The sequence below is a fragment of the Cuculus canorus genome, chromosome 12, assembly GCF_017976375.1.
Source record: "Cuculus canorus isolate bCucCan1 chromosome 12, bCucCan1.pri, whole genome shotgun sequence".
Lineage (NCBI taxonomy): Eukaryota > Metazoa > Chordata > Aves > Cuculiformes > Cuculidae > Cuculus > Cuculus canorus.
Genome location: NC_071412.1, coordinates 10693084 through 10708039, shown reverse-complemented (window position 1 = coordinate 10708039; position 14956 = coordinate 10693084). Strand labels below are relative to the sequence as shown.

At 41.4% G+C, this 14956-nt stretch overlaps 1 long non-coding RNA gene across 5 annotated transcripts in view; it reads right to left on the bottom strand.

The window, feature by feature from the left end:
* The window catches only part of LOC128853392 (uncharacterized), a 43239-nt gene extending 28476 nt beyond the window's left edge, over nucleotides 1-14763 (bottom strand). For 4 of the 5 annotated variants that reach the window (XR_008451915.1, XR_008451916.1, XR_008451918.1 and 1 more), the window contains exons 1-3: nucleotides 14563-14763; nucleotides 9464-9541; nucleotides 6013-6119 (exon numbers count right to left, since the gene is read on the bottom strand). This is a non-coding gene — a long non-coding RNA (uncharacterized LOC128853392). Of the gene's footprint in view, nucleotides 1-6012; nucleotides 6120-9463; nucleotides 9580-14562 lie in introns of all 5 variants that reach the window. The other variant, XR_008451917.1, reaches the window with a different exon arrangement.
* Between the last annotated feature and the right edge of the window lie 193 nt (nucleotides 14764-14956).

Here is a 14956-nt window from a genome sequence, read left to right as displayed (position 1 = left end):
GAGAGTTCTGAAGAAAATGTCTTGTGAAATAAATATAATGCTCATGAGGACAGGAGATCTCATTCATATCCAATCTGTCTTGTGTAAAGAACTAGGCGATAATGTTCAAGTAAGTGAGTCACTGCAAGTTCTCCCAGTTCGGCTGAAGATTGCTCAATAGAAATAATAACAAGCCACAGAAAAAAGACAGCATAAGTACAGGTGGGAAAGGGATACAAACTCAGAGCAATAAGTATGTACGAAATATCGAGACTGCTGTACAAAGTAAAGGTATGATACGTGTCCTTCTCTATCTTACAGACTACTTTTCCTTACGTGCCTCTCAGTGAAGACCTGCTGGAGTGCCCAGGCTGACAGCCTCCCTCTCTCTGCAGTTGAGATGGCACAGATGTAGAAAAGCTGGATAGAGGATGGATCCAGAGTCAGGGCTTTCTCAGTGAAGGACCTTCAACTTCATAAGCTGTTCCTTATAGTGAGCCATGAAGGTCCAAGCCCCAAGAAATGTCAGATGTCCTCCAAAGTTACCGCTAGCCCACTGGAAGAAAAGCAGAGGATCTGATGACAAGAAGATCAAGGGGGTGGTATCTAGGCGCTTAGGGAAATGAGAGTGGACCAACGCATTCCTGGGAGACACTGACTCAGGCAGCATATATAACAGCATCACACTGTCCAAGTCCATCACTAAGACTGCCCAAGCATGGCATGCTGGCACAGAGACCCTGGGTGGTCTGCCAAAGACGGTATGGTCCCTCCCTTGGTGAGAACTGAGGGCATGGTAATAGCACCCACTTGTGAACTGGCACTAACTGCCTGGTGGCAGGGCTGGATTCTGCCTGCCTACACGCCAGGGCTCTTGCACGGTGCCTACAGGAGGTGTCTGCGCACCTCATGCAGTCAGAGGAGAAAAACAGATATCTTCAGCGAGTGATTCATCACACTGCAAAATCTGAGCCTTGTAGGAACATTTCAAAATACACAAGCTCCCAAAATGCAGCAAAACTTGCTTTTATTTACTTTTTTGTTAACTCTTCCTCTCCTTTCAGGTCCCTCAAAAATACGTTAAAGAAGGAATTGAATATTTTTGGTGTAAAGCTGCTCTGGCCGTGGGTTTCCGGTTTTGGCAGGGGTGAGGTGGAAAAGTAGAGGGAATTAACAAGATGGCAGAAGGATCTGCTGACAACTGTGTCCGAACAGAGCGCCTTCCAGTTCAGGATTACAGGTCTAGAGCAGAAATCTCCTAGTTGCTGCTGGTTTTAGCTGCTCCAAATGTTTGCATAGCCAGGATAAAATGCAGTAGAAAGACTGTTTTCTCTATTCTTGCTTCCTCCTCTTCCTCAGCTGCTGGAGGTGAGGCAACAAGGAGACAGACGCAGAAGTAAGGTGAAAACCAGCTGTGGGGTGAGGGCAGGGACAATGTATGGGCACGAGTGCATGGGTCAAGAGGGGTGTCAACCTGCAGCTATCTGACATCTGCAACGAAACCATCCTCTCCCTCAGCAAAGCAAAAATACTGCTGAAGTGTAGGTCTCAGCTGTGGTTGCTGGGTGGTCCAGGAGCTCCCAGTAGGACACCATGTTGTAAACCTTAAGACTAAGAATTCCTGATAATCCAAACTGTTTTGAGAGAATAAGGCTATTGACTCACAATTGAAAACCATGTTCTCTTGCCTATACAAATCTACATTTTTCAGTCTAAATTTGGAGTTTGGGCTACTGTGTTGTTTTCAGAGTATGATGTGTGGGTGAGTATTTTTGTACGCGATAGTATATCCAAAATGATACAGATTGTTTCTTAAGCCAGAAAGATGTTATAATGTCAGAATTGTGAGGAAAACAAAATGTACATTTTTAAAGACTAAGAAATAGAGAACAAAACTGCCTAAATGACCTGACCAAGGCTAGTGCGTGAGTCAGTCATGCAAGGAGGCCATGAACTTGCTTCTGTGCTCAAAATCACTATGCCTGTGCCTTAGATTTCATTAGCTGCACAAAGCCTCGCCAAAAAGGATCCAAGGGCACGAGGGGAGAAAGCAATAAGTGTTCCCTTTTCATGAACAACATTTGTTGAAGCAATTCAAGCTGCTACTATGGAAAAATTTACCATGGACTTTAGAAGCAAACAGTCAGTTTATGATAAATGGCTGTAGGTATGGCTGTATCCGCTTTAGTTGTTGGGATGTTCATCTGGACTCCCTTGGCCAGCTGAAGGCATCAGCCTGGGGCTGTGCCTGCACAGCGGCACCGGCTGCTGTGGCCAGAGGGAATATAAATGGGCACACTAACGTCTCTGAAGCATTTGCTAGCGAAGGAATGCACTTACAGCTGTGCATCGCAAACACAAAACTACCGAAGCACTGGACTTTTCCAAAATTAACGAATGTGCCTTTTTCATTTCATAACTCTGTAAGATCTCCCAGCCTGTTCTTAAGCCACTACAAATCTTTACCTGACAGGGGATATACTGTTCTGCTCTGCATACAAACTTTGGTTCTTCTAATTCTTTTAGACTTCTGGTATTAGAGGATGTACCTGCAGTTGGTGCAAATTGTAACAGCTCAGCTGAAGTCAATAGAACTATGAAAGCCTACACAATAATTAAAGAATTACCTCAAGACATTAAACTTATCAGTCTGACTCCTGATATTGTGGAATTAAATGAGAGGGAACGAGCATTTGTGAGGTCTTTTTATAAAAGACATGTTTCTGACTTCCAGTCATATCAAAAATCCCGACACCACCTTATACAAGTGACATGAACACAGACTGAAGAACCAAAAAACACATCAGAAATGGAAAAAAAATAGCATTCATTTTTAACATCCTGATTTTTTCAGACCGAATTCCTTCTTTTAGAGAGCTATGTGATGACAATACGAACAGTAACTCGTTTCTCAATCAAATTCCACCCACATCAGTGTGTCACATTTGTGCCTGATGAGCAGGAAAAGGGTGGTGATGGGGTGTTATATATCCAGGGGTATTTAGACATGCAAAAACGCAGGTACCACAAGCCCCTTTTTAAGCTTTCTTGTCTCTGCTCTTGCCCTAGATATAGGACTGGACTAGCAAAAAAGCAGGTCACCAGGTTCTTTATATTAATATCACTCATACCAAATTTTATTTATGTCCTCTAAATCTTTCAAAACTTTAGCAGTGAAGATTTATACATGTATTTATTTAATTACACTTTCTCATATGTTTCTGAAACGAATCCAGTAACTATGATGATTTCTGTCTTGACAGTAGGTAAACTGAGGCTGACTGACCTGATCTGCCCCCAGCCACCCAGTGCAACTGCTGGAACTGAGCTCTGAGTCCTTCTCCCTGTGCACAGCCACTGCGCTGCTCTTTTTCAGGGCATAATTACCACATCAATAACAATGAGAAGATTCTGTTTGACTGAGAGACTGCTCTAAGTGCCCTGCTTGCACGTTACATCTCACCTGCAGGAACTTAGAGGCTACAAGGACATTTGATTTCATGATTCATTTAAAGCGATACGAAATGTTGCTTTGAACCTCCCCCCCCCTCCTTTTCCCCTTCACATCCGATGACTGCACAGTGAGTGGAATTATACTCAGCATGTCACACTCCAATGGACAGAGATGGTTTGTAAAAGCTGATAAGCCTTGTTAGGGTTTGCAACTTTGTATGAACTTCAGTGATAAATACGGCATTCGTGAAATGCCAAATACTGCTGGAATGTTGGCGTGAGCACGACACGGATTACAACTAATGTGGGAGCGGGAAGTTACACTGTGCAGTGAATTACAGTTGTGATATGCATCCACTTTCTGTGAAAAATGTTGGGTTTTGAGCCAGTGGTATTTCCTATAGTACAGTACACAGGGATCTGATAGAGCTAAGAACTTGGATTTAAATTAATGAACAGAGAACGACGTGACTAGGATCCTGCATGGCTATGGAGGGAAGTGGGACTCAATACTTGTTCACGGCTCTTGCTCATGCTTTACCTGCTTAGGTGTTTTTATGGACACACCCAGGGACTGGCTAATGACTAGACACTCCTCTTCCCTTGATGTTAACAAAGATATAACCACCCCAAACACTAGCGAACTTTCAAATCGTCTTCCTCTCTTTTTTTCCTAATTGATTAAAAGGAATTTCAGAATGATGTCCTGCAAGCAGATGAAAGTGAAGTTTGATGTTGTGAAGTGCTAAACTTCTCTGCTTTGACCTGCACGACTGAGATGAAGGAGAATTTTGTCTTCAGTAATTAACATGACAAATAACTGCGAATGGGAACTTGCTGTTCTGAATGACAGCGTTGTCTTCTGCTCCAGGGTGAGAAACCCAGGGCCAGGATCCTGGGGATCTATCCCTTGCTTGGGTCTGACATTTAACAGGTTTGAAAATCTCTGTCTCTCACCTGATAAAGATGAGAATGGAGGTTAGTCTCTTGGAAGAGCACAGCACCTTTGAATTCATGCTTGCTACATCTTGTAAGATAGTGGGGGGAGAGGGAAGTTGATTGCCCAGAAAAATAATCATCACCAGTGGCTAGATTAAAGGTATTTCATGAGCACTGCCTTTCAAGCTGACAGTTCTGCTATAATCATTCCCAGCATACTACTCTGTTGGTATTCATCTGTTGCCAATTGCCTTGTAGTTACTTTGTGAGCGTGTTAGTTGGGGACTCTTCTTTTGTCCTTTGTTTTTACAGCCCTCAAACACAAGGGATCCTATAACTGGGATTCTGAATGCTTTGAGACACCTAATAAATAATTGTTTGCATTCGAATACCCAAACTACACTTCGCAGTACTGGGAAGCCTGCATACCAAGAAGATAACTGATATTGGCTAATTGCTATTGAGTATCTTTCATGCAATAGACCACGGAGGTTTTGGTGTTTCTTTTTCTTGTGAGTTGTTTTCTGTATTTTTGTTAATTACAGAATAGAAATGATTGTGTTTAAGCACCAAATTGATAGTAAATGGCTCCAGCAGAGAGTCCTAAAACTTACCAAGCTACAGAAATAGACTGAATTGGGTTAAGCTGTATTATCGATGTGTAGGGGACTTGCACTGCTGTCTATGCTACATCTATTCTGTGCGAGGCATCTGTATCTTCAGACACAGTGTTTTGGCTTTGCTTACCAGATCAGTGTTTTCTATAGGAGACACTCCACATGCATACAGCAACTGCCACTTCTTCCCTTTCTGCTGGCTCATGTCTAGTGGAAAGCAAACAGCTGCTGAAATCTTGCCCCAAGCTGCTGGTAGCAGCATCATCTGTATAACTGTGTAGGATGAGAGCAGAATCGTCCTTGCCCTTCCCCAATTAAAACTTCATCACCAGTACCAAGAAAACAATGCAATAGAAAAACACTGAAAGCTGTTCTCACTGGTAACCGACATGACCTCCGAGCTCAAAAAACCCAGTGCCCTGTTCTTCTCCCGCTATTCCCCTATAACCTCACCCACGGCGCCCATCAAACGATCAGTCACAAACCCCATCTGTCAACACGGGGTCTACAGTTCATGGAATCTGCCCGACCGTGGTGTTGTATTACTGAGACTCTCTGTAAACAGAAGTACTTTGAATGACTTGTCGTCTCTTACAAATTGCATGGGGAGAATGAAGGCTACAGAACTGAGTGACATAATTGTAAGACAAAAATTACAAAGGCTCTTCTTTCACTTACCCTGGCAGTCTTAGAACTAAGCTAGACTTTCACACGCAGCTCCAGGACTGATCAAAGCTGCCTTGTAAATTTTTTTTCTTGCTTATTTGCTAGGCATCCTTGATGCTAAGCAAACTTACATCAGAATTGCTTTATGCATCACAGTCCTGTATATTTTGATGTCCAAGTATTCTCCCTCCAATACAAAATACCAACCTCGAAATTTAGTGTGAAGCCTGACAAAACACAAACTCTTAACACTGTATTTTGTTGTTATTTTTATTTTGCTTTGGTTTTTTTACATCTTCCCACTTTAATGACCTTCACCCCTTTTTTTATCCCACTCTTTAAAGAAAATTAACAGTACCTTGAGGTTCACATGTCTGCAGATCTTGGGAAAAAATCTCTCCTCTCACTTTCAGTCTAGCCAGTCATGTCATCTTGAAGTAGCTCCTCTGTATCTCAGTCCTGTCCCTGGGAAGCAAAGGTCACAGTCAGACTAAGTGTCCAGATGTCAGAACAAAGGGACCACATTTGTTTAATGGAGTATGGAGCCCAGAGAGAGATTTGGGATCTAGTGATACTTCCAATGGGTCATATGTTCCATGTATTTGTCATGTTTTCTATCTAAACAACATAGTGTAGCTAGACGCTACCTTGATGGGTGGCTGATAGCTCCATATAACAAATAACAAAAGCAAGTCAAACACAGCAACGCTACGAAGAAATTGCATTGGCTTCAGTGGTGCTTTTTGTGCCCTTATGTGTAATGCCATAACAACTTTTTTTGCCCACGTGAAAAAGACATGTGACTTGTGTAAAGCAGAAGTCCGCACCACCAAGGTCTTAATTATATAATAAAACATTCTCAAAGCCCTCACATTAGCTTACTAATAATCAGTGGAAAAGGCATTACCTAGCAACAGTCACTAACGAATCACAGGAAAAATAATAGAGATTATATGCTACATCGCTCTACAGAGCCAAAATTGGTAGTAGGATGTGCTTGCCCTTTCATTTCATGCAGAAAAATCCATTGTTAACAAGTGTGAGGATATAAGGGATGTACTTTAGGGGATGTAATTTTGAGACGGCAGACTACAGTGCAGGCATGAGCAAAATGACCTTTTTTTTTTTCTCCTCAAAGGAAGAAATTGCTTCTCATGTGTCATTCATTCTCAAGTACTTGGTTAGCAGGATGAACCCACCTTTCAAGCACTGATCAAGAGCTCTGACTTGAGTTCCCCACTACACGTGCCTTGGACAAGCTACTTGCACCAAAGGTCTTCAGCAGTATCTTGAGCATCAAGCTTTGGTGGACATTACCTCCGTATTTTGTTTCCATTCTAGTTTTGTGCATTACAGTGGCAAAACCCCCTTAAAACTGCTGTAGGAAGGAGCACAGTAGTATTTGTGAGACAAAGTTATTAGAACCAGTCCCATACTGCAAATGCAGCTAGCAAAAAGAGAACTGGGTTTTATTCCGAATTATGCTTTGTTAACAAGTTGTTGACTAAGTTCTCACTCCAGAATATTTAGAGCCAGCTAAATAATATGTGTCAAATCATTGATCTGACAAGTTTCACAACTTTTTTTTTTTCCACTTTAAATTTCAAATATCTATTCAAAAAATAGCATGTTCAGTTTTTTTGCTCAGTTTTAATTACTGGCAACAGCAGGGGAGGGAGAAAGAACAAAGCTGAATACACAGATTCCCAGAGAGAGTTTGCCATCTCTGACCATTAGGGGAAAAGAGAAAGAAAAAAAAAAACCCAGCATCTTTTAACTTAGAAACTAAGCCCACTTAGCATGGAGACAGTGTGAAGAGAGGAAATGTGATGTCCTCCCCATAGAGGAGTCTTCCTTTATTGTTGCTTTTCTAATCACACCTGTAGGTGGCTGCTGTGGCAGAAAACCTTGTACAACAGGAACATTATGCTGAGACAGAAGTTCTGCAGGGGTGCAATGTTTCATGGATTGGGCATAATATAGAGACACATGCAAGAGCTACAGCAGAGAGCTCTGACCTTTATACAGAAAACTGTTCCAAGATAAGTGTACAGGATTGTTATTTTGAGGGAAGAGATTTGATTTTTGCGTGTGTGTGTATATGGATATAGATACGTGTGCACACATCTATCAAGATTTGTATTAAAAAGTAATTAAAGTGTTTCTGGTTGCCCTGTGCAACACCCAAGCAGTCAGCTGTAGCTCAGAGTTGACACATGCAAAGAAATTCCTTCCATCTCCCCCATCCCTACTCATCAGCCCTAGATTCTGATGATGTTAAAAGCCATGTCTGCGAGGCTGCACTTAAAACTATGCTTTGGGAACCCTCCCATATGACAGAGGGCATAGCAGGATTTTTATGTGGAGCAGAGAAATAAAGGCTTATTTTCTAAGTGAAATACCTTAATCGAGCTGCTTAATACAGCTGAAAACCCCAAGGTAGGCATAGACCTTTAGGAGGTCCAGTTATAGTGAAGTTTATAACCTGCTGTTGGCAAAGACTTGTTCTCTGTGACAATCTTTCCTTCTTTCAGAGATCTCAGACCAAACAGGGCCTGCCAGGAATATGATGCTGCTCAGTGCGTGTTCAAGTAGAACAACTGGATTCCTCCCAGCTCTCTAGTAATTATCAGGTATACACGAAAAAGCCAATCAAGCACCCAAAAGGACAGACTGCCCTCTGCTCGCCCCGGGTGCAGCTGGTTCCTTATTTCAAGTATAATCTTAAATTACAAGGCAAAAAGGATTTGCTGCAGAAGCAATGTTGCTTGGTATCAAAAAAGATTCCTCCTTCCTTCTGCCACCTCCTCCCATCTGCTTTTCATGTTCTATACAAAACTTGCTGCTCTGAACACTGCTGGATTTTCTCCCCTTCTAATAATAAAGAAGCGAATCTGATGTCTCGCACTGATGGCTTTCTAACCTTCAAAAGCATGTGTTTATCGTGAGTTTCAGCTATCCAAAATAGTTTTGACCTGAGGTTACAATGCAGGCTCAGACTGCTTCGAGGCGGGTTAAATGGATGATAAGCAAACATTTCATTACAGACCCTCAGTTGTTGTAAGGATGTGCAAATCCCTGAGAAAGATTTTCAGCATATCCTCCAGAGCAGTGTGGTGGTTTGGACCTGGGAGGTTCTCTCAATCAGAGCCCTGCTGTCACTTTACGAATATCTCTGCTGACTATGCCCTGCATCATCACTTTGTGAGGTCCTGGGCCAGCTACCGGACTGGGGAGAGATTCCTACCACCTGATGCACTGTAACGGCTGAGGTTTTTAAGTCTTAATTGAAAACACTCACTTTTTTTGCTGCCCTCCCCTTTCTCCAGTTTCTGCATGAGTAGAGGAGTGTGGAGAGGTGCTGATGGACGATTGGGTAGCCCTGGAGGAGAAGAATCCTCCTCCCAGCCCACAGCATCAGGAGTGGCTCAGAGCCACATGCATCCAGTAGTCAGCATTTTCAAACCTCCCGCCAGCTACACCCCAAAAGTAATTTGAGCAGCACTATGACAAGTCCACTGGCTTTTTAGTGGGCTATCTGTATTGCGGATGCGAATGGTTCGGTGTGGAATATCACACAGCCACACCCCTCTAAGTTGAGGGGCAAACAGGCGCTACTGTGAAATCAATGCTCATATTGCATCTTCCTTACAATAAAAAGACAAACAGAGATGAACGTCCCTGTGGTTAAACACACCCTCGTTCCAGATAGGCACATTTACAAAGCACCAGCTACTTTGCCTCTCTCAACTCAGTCTCCTTCCCAATTTAACCCAAACAACAGCAGAACTTTATGGACCACCACTCACGTTAATCCTGGGCAGGATGCCCAGATCCAGCTGTCCAGCCAAGGACCATGCCGCATTTTCTTCATTCCCACTTCTCTCCTACAGCCACAGAGCAGAAATGTTCTTAGAGCAAAGACCTGAGCCAATTGATGATAGAGAAAAGTGAAGCGTGAGAATTTGTAGTGTCATTCTGAGGTGGGAACCTCCTGTTACACTGGAGGTAGCAGTGAAGGGGATGGACAAGTGCAGACCGAATCTTTCCTTCCCTGGTGATGTTAAAGTTGTTGACTGAAAACATTAACATCCCCTCTGGAACAGAGAGAACAGTGTCAAGATTTTCTTCCCTCTCCAAGTCAGCTGGTATTTTAAGGACCTTTAACTTCAGCTTCCAAGTTCATTATTCAACCTGTGGATAGTTGTTCCAAGATAAGTCTCAGATAAATACGTGAAGATTACTGCACTGCTGCCAGTGAAATTTCCCACATCCAAAATTCCAGTCTAACTATACTAAGGCAATCAGTACCTCTGCTCTGCAACTGCATGAATGACTTGCTGATACAGTGGTGTCATCTTGCTCAGTTTTATCTGTTCTCCACAATTCCTCACCTCCACAGTTGTTCTTCTTCAGCCTAAATAATTCCTGGGATAGTGATATACACAGCAGTGTTGAGTACAGTCGTTTATTTCTATGATAGCAGTGAGATTAGCAGGGATTTACCTTTTTTTTTCAAAAAGGAAAGTGTGCAGGAATACATCTAATTATGCTTTGCTAAGTATGAAATGTCCTTCTATTTAGCAGATGCTTGGGCCCTACTTTGACCTAACACTGAGTGTTTCAAGTAAACTGCCAGCAGCCCCGTCAAACTGTTATGGGTAATTTGGAGTATGAAATGTGTTAAATTATTCAAAGAGCTGAATAAGCATAAACAGGCAGTACAACAGGAGAGATATGCATACCCAGCGATGCTGGTGTGACATTTAATATATCATATTAGCACTCGTGTTAGTACAGAGCTGGATGCCTAGCACAGCAGCCTGCAAATTCATGGGCAGAATACAACGTAACTGCATTTTGCCCCCATATAGCCACCTTCCTACTATTTCCCTTCGCAAAGCTCGATATGGCTCACCTACAACCAAAGGTGATAGCTGGGAAGCAAAATCTGATTCCTTCCTGAAATGCAAAGTGCGTGAGGTCGGTGTCATCCACCTTTGCTTCGTGCGGGTATTAATCATCCTGCTGAAAGCAATTGTCTGATTTAAAGCAGTGGTGTAAATTAAATCAGAATCAGGCTCAAAACTGCTTGCTGCTGGAAAGTGGACCCTTAGACAGAAAGGCTCTGCTTAGTAACAGAGCTAACGTGGCAGAGAACACACGCAGGATCATAACACATGTCTACTTCAGAAATACACATAAGCCCCGTGTCCCAGTAAAAGCTGACGCTAATTCAAGACAAAACCCTGCATTTTACCTACTGTGGAAACAGTCCATTATTTCTTATCCTTCAAAACAAAGAGTTTTTTCAGGTTATGGAGTATTTCTGAGCTCTTGAGGGATTACACTTCAGTGGATGAATGAGATGCTTCTGTAGTCAGGGTTTCGTGATGGTGAGCAGCAAAGAAGAGGTGATACTCTATTTTGAAAGCCCTTTTCTCATTCTCAGTAAAATAAAACAAGCAAACCAAATAATCTGAACTGTGAAGAAGTTTGGGCCTGGCGACCCAATCTTTATTGCTTGGTTTGTCAATGAAAATAAAAATAAAACTTAAAAGAATCCATACAGCCAACTCATAACAAATAAATGGAATGATCCCTCCTGAGAGCAGATGGAAGCCCGAGTGATGGAGTTAAAGTATCCTGGACAAAGCACTCATGGATGTGAAAATATTGTCAGTAGCATGCCTGGATCAGCAAAGGTTGGACTAGATGACCTAAAAGGCTTTTCCTTGTCTTTTTATTTTTCCCCTTTTCCTGTTTTCTGTCTTTTTTTCTTTCCTCCCTACAGTTTTAAGGATAGGTGGGGGCTGAGGGGGAGGAGGGTAGGATTATTTTGTGCTGAGGGGGAAGTCTTATTTCAAATGGCTCTGAAGCTGGTTTGCTGGCTGCTATACTCCTTTATTTTAGAGTCATCATTTCCTTTTTGTGGTTTTGTCCTGCTTCATTTAGCTGAAATAGTTATTTTCTTCTAACATTCTCTGTGAAGGCTAGAAGAGACATTGGCACATCTTGCCCATTCCTCTGTGTGTCTCTTGACTTGCCTTTGCTTTCTTTCAAACTCCATTTAGCGATAACAGGGACTGATGAGTCTAACTGCATGAAAAATGTTTACTAAATTTATTATCATGAGTGCTTAGTGATATAGTACACGGACCAAAAAGTACATAGATAATTTTCAAATGGTAAATGGGAACTTGTAATATAGGCACTTGGAAAATCTCCTTTTGAATTTAAAGTCTGAGATAATTTTTGTTACTTTTGGAGTGAACTACAGAAAAAATATTAAATGTCAACTTGCTAAAAACATAACCTCTGCCTATAAATACAATGGAGATGGACAAACATTGTGCAGGGAATGTCAATTCAGATTTAAAAATTAATACAAATTTGGGGTTTGCAAACATTTTAAGGCATACATTTTCCCAGGGAAATAGCCAACTTGTATCAATTCTTTAGGAGTGTTTGTGGGAAGCCACCTTAAACTCATAACAAGAATATCAGTTCAAAAACTGTGAATCTAAAGATCAAGTCTATTTAATCAGGGAACAAAACTAAACCAAGTGATCCCTCAGATAGGCAACATCCAGAGCCGCCTACATAAATTATGTGATAATCATGTGAAATTAGGAGTTGATACAAAGAACTTTTTGCCTTCTCATATGTCTCAAAAACAGAAAGGGAAGAAAGCCTCTATTCTTAATTTCCCCTGCTGCTTACACCGGTCTTTCTGATTTAGGGAGGATCATTTCTCTGAGCCAGATCCTCTGCCTCATAAGGCAGCTGGCAAGAGGAAAATGTAGGCTGTGTCTATATTTGTGTCTGTGTTTGGATTAGATATGTGATTTTATCTCCCAGTCACCCCCACAATCTGCACTGTGGTTTGCATTACACACCATCAGATACAAATAACAAAACCTGCACCCAAACTGTTAACGGAAATGCATTTTCTGGGACCGTAGTAGAGGATGTCAACAGCAAATCCTCCCCCAGATGTCTATGGCATAGAAACCAGGCCCACAGCATCAAATACTTCTCTCCATGGAGTAGCTGGTAAGGTGCTGCACTTCTTATTGATACAGATGCAGCCACGCCATGTGCAAACAGGTCTAAGGAAAGACTAGGAAAGGAGGTAAGACTATTAAGGACAAGTTGACATAGCTTGGGAGCCAAAGTGAGCTCAAAGGTTCATCCACTTCCCAGCAGCTCAGTGATAAAAATAAATCCTATTAACTTCCATCATAATTGAATTCTTGTTCAACTCTGCCACAGTAGCCAACTCTTATTAGAGAGAAGGCACGTCAAGAGCATACACTTGATCTCTGCTCCAAGATTTACATGACATCAGCTAACATGCTCAGGTAGTGAGACTCAACAGGCTTGTGAGATTCTGGAAATTAGTTCAAAAAGGATGGAGAACACTTTTGAGTCTAGCTGGCTGCACAAAGAAGCTGAGCCCCTTTTCCTTGATGACTTCACAGGCCACAAATATATTGTGTAACAAGCAGTGGATTTACTAAAAACTAAATCAATGTATTATCAGCTTCTATAAGTGCAAAGTAGTTCCTTTTAAACATTTTCAACTACCAGCTAAACCAGATCAACTAATAAAAGCTAAAGCTGACAAACTTGCAAAAGTTCTTCTTTAAGAGAAAATAATAACTTAAATGATCACTGCTACGATTTAAAGTGAAAGAATTGGGAGGGTGTGGAAAGATTACTTTGAAGTGCCTTCATCCTTCCAGGAATGTGACTGATTCTACATTTTTTTACTGCTGCTCATTCTCACAACACCAACTATTTTCTAAGTAAGCCACTTGGAACTGGTTTCAAATGTTAAATATTACAATGCAGAAACCTTTTTCCATCTGGCCTTACAGCAGATCGTTCTTAATTCTTCTCGGTGGGTTCTCATGCCCGCAGGACTTTGTTTTGTGTTGGGGTTTGTCTTCATTTTTGGTGTGTGTCTGGTGTTATTTTTGAAAAAAAGATCTTGTTTTTACTTGCAAAACAATCCCCAGTGCAAAAGCCCCTGCACATTTTTTCCCCTTATAGATATCAAACTACTTTTGGCATTTTTGGGCATGCTACATAAAATAACAAAAAAATCCTACAGCTAAATAAATAACTTTCTCTTTTCTTCCTGCTCTCCCTATGTAGTGGATTTTGCACCATTCGTTTCTCTGCAATAGACAAACTGCACTTAATCTTTTCTTTAATTTGCTGCTAGCTAATCTCAGTAATGCCTATATAAGCATTTCATCCTGACTACAAGAGTGCAAGAAGAGTCAAAGCTGGACAAAAAATATTTGAAAAATTATTGAAAGCTTTCATAATGGCTCTTACTGAAAAAGTTTTAAAGAGGGCTTGTTTTACACTTTTCGTGTATTTAACAAGGACAATTTCAAAGCTGAATTGTCCTCAAGCACTTTCAGTTTTGTTTTCTTCTTCTCACTCTCCTTTCTTGTTCCCCATCAGTGAATGGATACAACAGCAGTAGAAAGCTGAGATATGAATTGTCCCATTTCAATGGAGTGTAACAATACTGAACTATCATTAGTATTAGGCAATACAGTGTAAATAAACCTCTCCTTTTATATAATATTCTAGGTTTTATGGATCATTCCTGGGAAAACTGTACACATGCCTGTGCAAGTTTTCCACAGGAGCACACAGAGTTGTTATAATTTGTCAAAACCTTCTCATTTTAGTCCTAGAACTGTCATTGTCAAACAAATCCTGTGTTTCTTATTGACTGAGAGGTAGTATGAATCCATCCTGAAAGCTCTCCAGGGGCTTTAAAAGATTTTTTTTGTCCGTAACAGCACATCTATCTAATCTGCAATGGTCTGCTCACTTAAGAACACTAACTGGTAGAGATAAGCACAGTTTTCCAGCTCCTTACCTGAAGGGAAGTGGTTCGGTGTTTTATAGGCGAGATGACCTCAGGTTGTTGACAACTTTATCCCTTTATTCTGGGTGCTCACATAAATGTCTGAAGTTGTACACATCATGTTAGCAACCATTTGAAACACTGGACGTACTTTCCGTTTGCCTCCTTCACAAGAACCGAGTGGAAAGCAATGGGAATGTAGTCCTTTCATCAAGAGCTATGAAGAATGAGGAGGGCAAGGTGACAAACACGCAGTAACTTCATTACCAGATTTTAGTGCACAAAATCAGTTTGTTCTCAAGAATTAAGAATAGAAAATCTGAATCCGTGAGTACCATGCAGAAAAAGCTGGAGTCCAGCTCCACTGAAATATTTCCTGACGTTTTAAAGATATTTCATGTAGTCT